We start from the raw sequence: 8,283 nt of genomic DNA, 5'->3' as shown, positions 1-8,283 counted from the left end.
GTTGGAGGTGGAGCGGGCGTGGATGGAGGTGTTGAGGTTGGAAGAGGGGGTGGGGCAGGTGGTGAAGAAGGTGCCACCCTCTTCCTCTTTGTAACAAGGCCATCTTCGGTGACCTCGTCATCTTCTTCCTCCTCCTCGTGGACTACCTGGGGAGCTTTCCTCTTGGGCCTTTTGAGGATAAGTTTTTTACGTTGGGCGGCGGGCTGGACATCGGAGGGAGCTGGGCCCTTAGGTGGCGATCGACCCTGTGCGGCGGCGATCTCCACCACCGAATTTGGTACTGTTTGAGAGCCCGTCGCCAACCCGTGGGTTCGGGCGAGCGCCCTCAATTCTGCGAGTTTGCCTTGGCCCAACATATTATCTGCATAGAGCGAAAAGGCAGGAGTTAGTTCAGAGAGAAGAGTCAATGCACAAGGCAGTATGCAACGGCAAAGCAGATAAAGAGTGCAGAAAAATAAAACCAAAGTATTGCGCGTAACGCACAAGACGCCCAGAAACAGTTAACGGAAGCAGTATCAAAACAAAGGCGTAAATGTTCTAACCTATTCGAATTTCGAGTTGGTCCTCGAAGAATTCGAAGCAGATCAGGGTGGTGGTGAGGAAGGTGATGTTGGCACTCGCCACACTCTTCCAAAAGAGGCAGAGATCTCTGTCCAACGCACCCATGCTATCAGGACTTCTGGGTCTCCTGAAGCAGCTCTTGGACTCCTTGTTCCCCTTGTTCACCCAGTACAAGGGGAAACCGTCGAGTAGGGAAGTGTCCTTGTCGTTGGGGCGCACTTGGACGAACTTTCCCTTCCAGTCTTTATAGGATTGCTGGAAGATGGAGAAGATCGACCTCCCAGCAATCCCATTTAAACTAACCCACAGGCGGTCTCCTGGGTGCTTGGCTTCAAAGAGAAACAAAAATACATCTACGGATGCGGGCAACCCCAGATGGTCGCACATCACTTGGAATGCTCGCACAAACGCCCAGCTGTTGGGATGAAGCTGGGCGGCGGCGATGTTGAGCTCGGTGAGGAGTTCCCTCTCGAAACGGGTAAAGGGAAACTTCAGTTTCACCTTCTTGAATAGCGTTGTGTAGACGAAGCAGAAGGGCCCGTCAACGCTCGCCTTATCGTCGGCACAAACGGGCAGATCGGGGGGGGCAAGGTAGCACTATCATCTTCTCATCGTGCTCCTTATGAAATGTTTGGTGAGGCTCATCCCCCTTAGTCAATCGCAAAACTGCCCCAGCAGTGTTCACGGAAGACGTTTCCCTCAACAGGGTCGAGTTGGCCCAGGGGTAGAGTTTTTTTGAAGTCTGATGGGGGGACGGGGGCTCCTCCGGTGATAGGTGGAGTCGCCTGGGCCAGGTTGGGGCGGGAAGGTGCAGGCCTCTCAGCCTGAGAAGATGAAGCACCGCGTGCTCGCGGTGGGTTGAGTGCTTAAGAAGAGGGGTTTCGCGATGAAGGAGGAGGATTCGGGGTGATCTTTGAGCGAGTCATTCTCGAAGCTGCAAAGGAAGAAGAAAAGGAAAAATGATCAGGGTTCGCAGAGGCTGACTCGATCATGGGAGAAGGGTGAAAAACGAACGAACAAAGGTTCGTTGCAACGATTGACGAAGCCCTAAGTTACGAGAAAGGAGAAATGGAAAAACAACCCACAACGTATGCACCAGACAGTTACAGGATGATGCGAATCGGTTAAAATGCAGGAAAAACCAGCAGAAGAAGGAAAGGAGGTACCTTTTGACGATCAGGAAGACGATGAAGGATGCTGGTGATTCAGAATGCTGAAGAACGCTGAGAGTTTTTTGCAGGAGAAAGTTAGAGCGTTTGAGAATACGAAGAAAAGTGATGGAACAGTGGAGTGAAAATGGGTTTAAGAGTTTTTTCGAAATGGGTTTGGGAAGCGCAAACGGTAACTGAAGGTAACCGTTGATGAAGCCACGTGTCGAGCGATGGGTGAGGGGTTTGGTGGAGCGTCAGAGAAGCAGAAAGTACAACCGCTTGGAATTCTGCGTCAGTGCCACGTAGACCGGTGTTGACGTGACTCTTTCAGTCTTTTCGCTGGACAAGTCTTCGCTTAAGACTGGGGGGCTTGTGTACCGCCCTGGTAGTCGGAAGTGATGACGTGGCACCAAGCCACGGAGTAGGCGTGTGGACAAGGCGCCAGAGTTGCAGAAGGGAAGGAAGTCGGGGGGTTCTTGGAATCGCCAGTTACTAAGTTGGCGTGCTCCGATCTCCAGCATACCAGGCGATCGCCCAGTTGAAGATGAAGTCGCTAGATGTAAACTCAGGCGACCAAGTGATTGGAGATCGCCAGAGCAAGCACATCGCCGAAGATGAAGGTGATGCAGATTATGAAGGCGGCCGGCGAAACCACAGGGTAGGTGTACGAGAGCACCCTAACTCGCCAATTCCAGTAAAGATCGCGCTCCCAAGTTAGCTATGCACTGGGCAGTACCATGCATAAATAACTTAGCCAAAAAGAGAGTCAGAAGCAGCGCCCAAGTCAAGGAGGCTCCAGATGGTGGCACGTGTACGACTGGATGCGAGCCACGTGTCCAGGTCTGTAACTGCCAGGAGAGAGAAAGTGACCAGGTATATAAGAGTTCTCAACGAACTTTTTGAGGTACGCACATTCAGAATATACTCTTTACGCTTGCGAGTTCGAGAGCTTACTGTGAGAGAGAACATTGCACGGTTCCTTGAGATTTCTTGAGTGTTCTTGCTCTTAGTATTTGGTGGTTCTGTCACTGACTTGGGCGTTGGAGTGCGATCGGCCGCAGCGGCGCCGCTCTGTTCTTTCGCAGGTTCTTGAGGTGGATCTCGAAGAAGAACGGAAGCTTGAAGCGGTGCGCACGTCGATCCTTTGACGAGGCAGGTTCCAGTGTTCTGGTCAACAGGCACGATCAAGTCTATATAAAGATTGTTATGTGATCTTTTTAAATGGCTAAGAAATAGAGTTTATTAAAAACAATTTTCAAGAGAAAGATCAAGAGCTTTTGGATCACCACTTGTGTGTGAGATAGGATCTGAGTTTTCTATTCATTTGTACTACTTCTTTGTAAATCCTAAGTGTATTCTATTTCCTTCTTTGAATACTGTAATCGTGTGTTAGTCAATTTCAAAAAGAGGTTCTGGAAACTGTGTTGTTGTTCAAGAGTGTTGTGTGTTCTTGAGTGGTTCAAAATCAACATTCTTGGTGTGATTTTGGTTAAGAAGTTTTGTGTGTTCTTGAGGGGTTTAAGATCAACATTCTTAGTGTGTTTTGTAATCTAAATTTGATTGCATAGTGAATTATAAATGGTTAATTGAGGACTGGATGTAGCTCTTCGTTAAGAGTGAACGAGTATAAATCTTTTTGTGTGAATCTCTCTTTCCCTACTCTTATACATTGCTTTGTAATATGTTCTTTGTTTTTTGGTATAAACAATCAGTTATTTTGATAAAACAAATGGTTGATTTTTCATAAAGAACTATAAATCTGATATTTTATCCAATTGAACAAAAAAATCAATTAGTTGATTTTACTGAACTTTTCACTCTACTTCCATTCTTTGCAAAAATTCTGTAAAAACAATTCACCCTCCGCTCTTATTTTGGCCACACATTCTAACAATTGGTATCAAGAACTGAGTTCTTGAAAGTTGCTTTAAGTTTCGATCCTAAAATCTTTTTGAAAATAGCTAAAAAACTATCATTTGGGGAGGGTGCTTCTATAAACAGACCACCTTTGTTTTGTGGACTGAACTATGAATTCTGGAAGGTAAAAATGAATTTTTTTTGCTGAATAGATTGATAGAGGAATATGAGATGCTATCACAAATGGTCTTTTTATTCCTAAAGTTGAAAAAGATAAAGTTTTCAATGAAAAAACTTGGTCTGAAGGGACTGATGATGAAGGAAAAAAAGGCTCAATATGATTACATTGCTAAGAACATTATAATTTCTGCCTTGAATTCAGAAGAATTTTTCAGGGTCTCTCAATGTGGATCAGCAAAGGAGATGTGAGACATCGTTGAAGTAACCCATGAAGGCATAGCAAATGTGAATAGGGCAAAGAAGCATGCCTTGATCCAAGAGTATGAAATGTTTAAGATGCTGAAAGGGGAAACTATTTTTGATATGCAGAAGAGATTTACTCACATTGTAAATTGTTAGAATTGTAGGCCTAAAACAAGAGGGGGTGAATTGTTTTTAAACGTTTTTCGCAAACTTTGAAGATATGGAGAAAGCCAATGAAGAATCAAAGCCAAAAGGAATGAAAGGGCTCAAGTTACAAAACTATTTTAGTTGATTTCCAGAAAATCAACCAATTGTTTTTATCAGTAGTTTATGAAAACAACTAAAAGCATATACAATTGAGATTAGGGAAAGAGAGAATCACACAAACAGATTTATATTGGTTCACTCTTACACCAAGAGTTACATCTAGTCCCCAGAAACCACTAGGTATTCCACTGTGCAATCAGTCACAGATTATTATCACACACACACACACACACACACCAAAGAAGTGATCTTAAACCCTCAAGAACACACACTTCCTTTGACAAAACAACACACCACAGATCAGAACACTCTCTGACTCTGTGAAACACAGTTCTTTACAAATCAAGAGAGAATAAGGAAAGAACACACCTGATACTGATTGAATCACAAAATATTACACAAGTCTTATTCCACTCTTGGCAAGTTCAACCAAAGTTTGATGTAAATCTTGGAGAAAACTGTTTTTCAAAAGATTAATCTCTGATCCCTTTAGCCAGGAGTGTTAACACCACTTTTATAAACTCCAAAAGGCAGTTAAACACATTTAATGAAAGAGCCAAAACAGTTTTGGATAAGCGAAAACAAATTTACCAAACTTAACAGATTCTGTTAAGAGATTTAAAAAATAATCGGTTGAATTGTCGAAACAACCGATTGAATTGGTTTGACAACAAATTCAACCAATTTAAGCTTTGTCAAACCTGTTTCAAAAACACTAAGTGCCAAACAACCGATTGAAACGATAAAACAACTGGTTGTTTTTCCACTTCTTTGTAAAACATTTTTTTCAAAAGGATTTGATTTAAACCAACTTTGAATCCTAACTAAGAGTGGATTTACAATTCAAACTAATAAGAACACACACATACAAGCTACATCCAGTCTTCAAGCAATCCATAGAGATTTGGAGGTATCAAAGCCTTGTTCAACACAACTCATCTCAATGGTCTTGGAAAATTCTTTGAAAATTAGGAGCTAAACCATTAAGATCCTCAAATGCTTGAATATATATTAGCAGCCAAAGGTCACTGCCATTTCAGAATCAAAAGATTTGACTACATTGATCTCTGCATCTTTGTTTGAAAAGCTAAAAGAGCATGAACTTGAGATGAACTGGCTGAATGACCAATAGAATGAAGAAAAACATGTGAAAAGCATTGCTTTAGAAGCTGCAACACAAAAGATTGATCAAGACTCAAGGGACTGCAGTGATAGTGAAACTCTCAACATGCTCACAAGGAAATTTGGGAAGTTCTTGAAAAAGAACAACAAGGACAAAGCTTAGCCGTCAAACAGGTATAATAGCAAAAAACCAATTGATTTTAATTCTTCAAACTATACTTGTTTTGGATGTGGTAAACAGGGACACACAAAGGCTAAATGTCTAACCACTGTGAGCAAAGAGAAAAAGGATGACAAGAAGTATGAGAAGAAAGTAAAATCAAGAAGAGCATACAATGATGATTCATCTTCAAGTTCTTCATCAAAGGATGATGAGGAAGTCAACCTTTGTTTAATGGCAAATGAAGAATCAGAATCTTTTAAAATGGATTCCTAAGGTTCCTACTAATATCATTGGACCCACATTCATAATGGGACCAGATCTTGCTTTTTAACCTTTTCTTGGGATCCTTGGCAGCGAAGAATCACCTTAGTTTTGAAGAATGACTGCTCAAGGGGAAAATATTAAGAGTAAAGATAGTCTTTGTGTCTGCACTCTTCAATTGTATATGTCTTGCAAGGTTCTTTGACAGTCAAGAGACATCCTTGGCATATGTACAGTGGTTGCTCAAAGGAGAAACAAAAAAGAATAAAGGAAGTATGTGGGTCTCCACTTCTCAACTTATGTGAGTGTCTCATATGACCAAATGAAAATCTCAAAGCATCTATTTGGTTTACTCTATTGAGGTTCTCTTTGCAAAGTACTTGAAATGTCTTACATTGTCTGTACTGCTGTACTATTGCATTATCATTTTGCTTTCTGCTATGTACAACCCTTCTCATTGTCTATTTGTGAAGACAAATAGGGGAGAAGTTTACCTGTTTGTTTTGGTTGTATGTTTCAAAATTGTTGTTGCTATTTTGCATTACACTACACTAAACTACTTTGAACACTTCAAACTTTTTTGGTTTTTTCTGCTTTTCTGGTTATGTAGAAACTAGTTCTTTAAGTGTGCTTTTTAAAACTGTTTTATCCTACTGCTATACTTGCATTGTGTGGTATACAATTCTGTTTTGCATGAACTCTTAAGTTCAAAATCTACAACACAAACAAACCAGGGGGAATTGTTGAACAAGGTGTTTTGATGCTTCCAAATCTCCTTTAAAGACTTGAAGAACCTACTGCTGTGTTTGTGTGTATTGTTTGATAGGTCTTGAATTGTCAATTCACATCTACTATTGATCCAAGCTCACTTGATTCTTCATCTCTTTTGAAAGAAGTGTTTTCTAAAAAGCTATGTAAATTTTAGTCAGTTGTTTTGAGCTTTCAATCAGTTGAAAAAGTTGTTGTTCAAGGTCTTGTGACAACAACAAGTTTTTTATCCAATTGATTTGTCGAAACAACTTGGTGATTGACACTTAATGTTTTTCAAAGGTTTTGAAAAAGCTTTGCTTTCTTTTGTCTTTTATGTAAGGCAGAAACAATTGGTTATTTTGATAAAACAATTGGTTGTTTTATGTGAAATTCTTAATAGAAAAATAAATCAATAAGTTGTTTTTTCAAATCAATTAGTTGTTTTTTTAACAAAATTCTGTTATGAATTTCAAACTTTTTAAAAATATTTCTAATTGCTTTTGATTAATGATCTAATGATTTTAACCACTTCTTTGAGTTTATATAAAAATTGTTATGTGATCTTTTCAAATGACTAAGAAAGAGAGTTTATTAAAAACAATTTTCAAGAGAAGATCAAGAGTTTTTGAATCATCACTTGTGTGGCAAATAGGATTTGGGTTTTCTATTAATTTGTACTACTTGTTTGTAAAGCCCATGTGTATTTATTTCCTTCTTTGAATACTATAATTGTGTGTTAGTCAGTTTCAGAAATAGGTTCTAGAAATTGTGTTGTTGTTCAAGATTGTTATGTGTTCTTGAGAGGTTCAAGGTCAACATTCTTAGTATGTTTTGTCTCAGTTTCAGAAATAGGTTCTAGAAATTGTGTTGTTGTTCAAGAGTGTTGTGTTCTTGAGGGGTTCAAGATCAACATTCTCAGTATGTTTTGTAATCTAGTTTTGATTGCATAGTGAATCTTCAATGGTTAGCTAAGGACTGGATGTAGCTCTTGGTTAAAAGTGAACCAGTATAAATCTATTTGTCTGAATCTCTCTTTCCCTACTCTAATACATTGCTTTGTTTGTTTTTTGCTTTAAACAATCAGTTGTTTCAATAAAACAATTGGTTCATCTTTCATAAAGAACTATAAATCTGATATTTTATCTAGTTGAACTGTAAATCATGCTTTAAGCCAAGAAAAATTGTGCTCTAACACACATACACCTTGGTTGACTTGTTCAATACGATAAAAATGAGTACTAAATTACAATGACTAGAAAGAAGACACCAAAATAGAATATTAATGCTCTTTATGAATTTACAATTTTACAATGACAATTTCGTCATGAATCGTTTTAGTTAAGAACAAATTTTGATATAACTCGCGTATTTTAGTCTTGATTCATGGCATACAAAGTGTTACTTGAAAAATAATGGAGAAAACTTGAGTTGTTTGTGCATATTAATAATTTACGCAGTGCTATAGAGGATGATATAATTTGCGATTTAAACATCTCTTATTACTTTTGAAAAATATCGAAAAACACTTAAGTTATTTATTCATATTAATAATTTACGTAGTACTATAATGGATGACATAATTTGTGACTTAAATATTTCTTATTATCCTAATAAAAATAAGAAAGAAAAAGTTTATTTTTGACACTCAAATAGTGAACAACATACAATTGACAACCAATTATATTAATATAATAATATTTTAAATTAAAAATAAAATAAATATAATTA

Source organism: Phaseolus vulgaris, chromosome 8 (assembly GCF_051622355.1).
Source record: "Phaseolus vulgaris cultivar YP4 chromosome 8, ASM5162235v1, whole genome shotgun sequence".
NCBI lineage: Eukaryota > Viridiplantae > Streptophyta > Magnoliopsida > Fabales > Fabaceae > Phaseolus > Phaseolus vulgaris.
Note: the sequence above shows the minus strand (reverse complement) of the source record.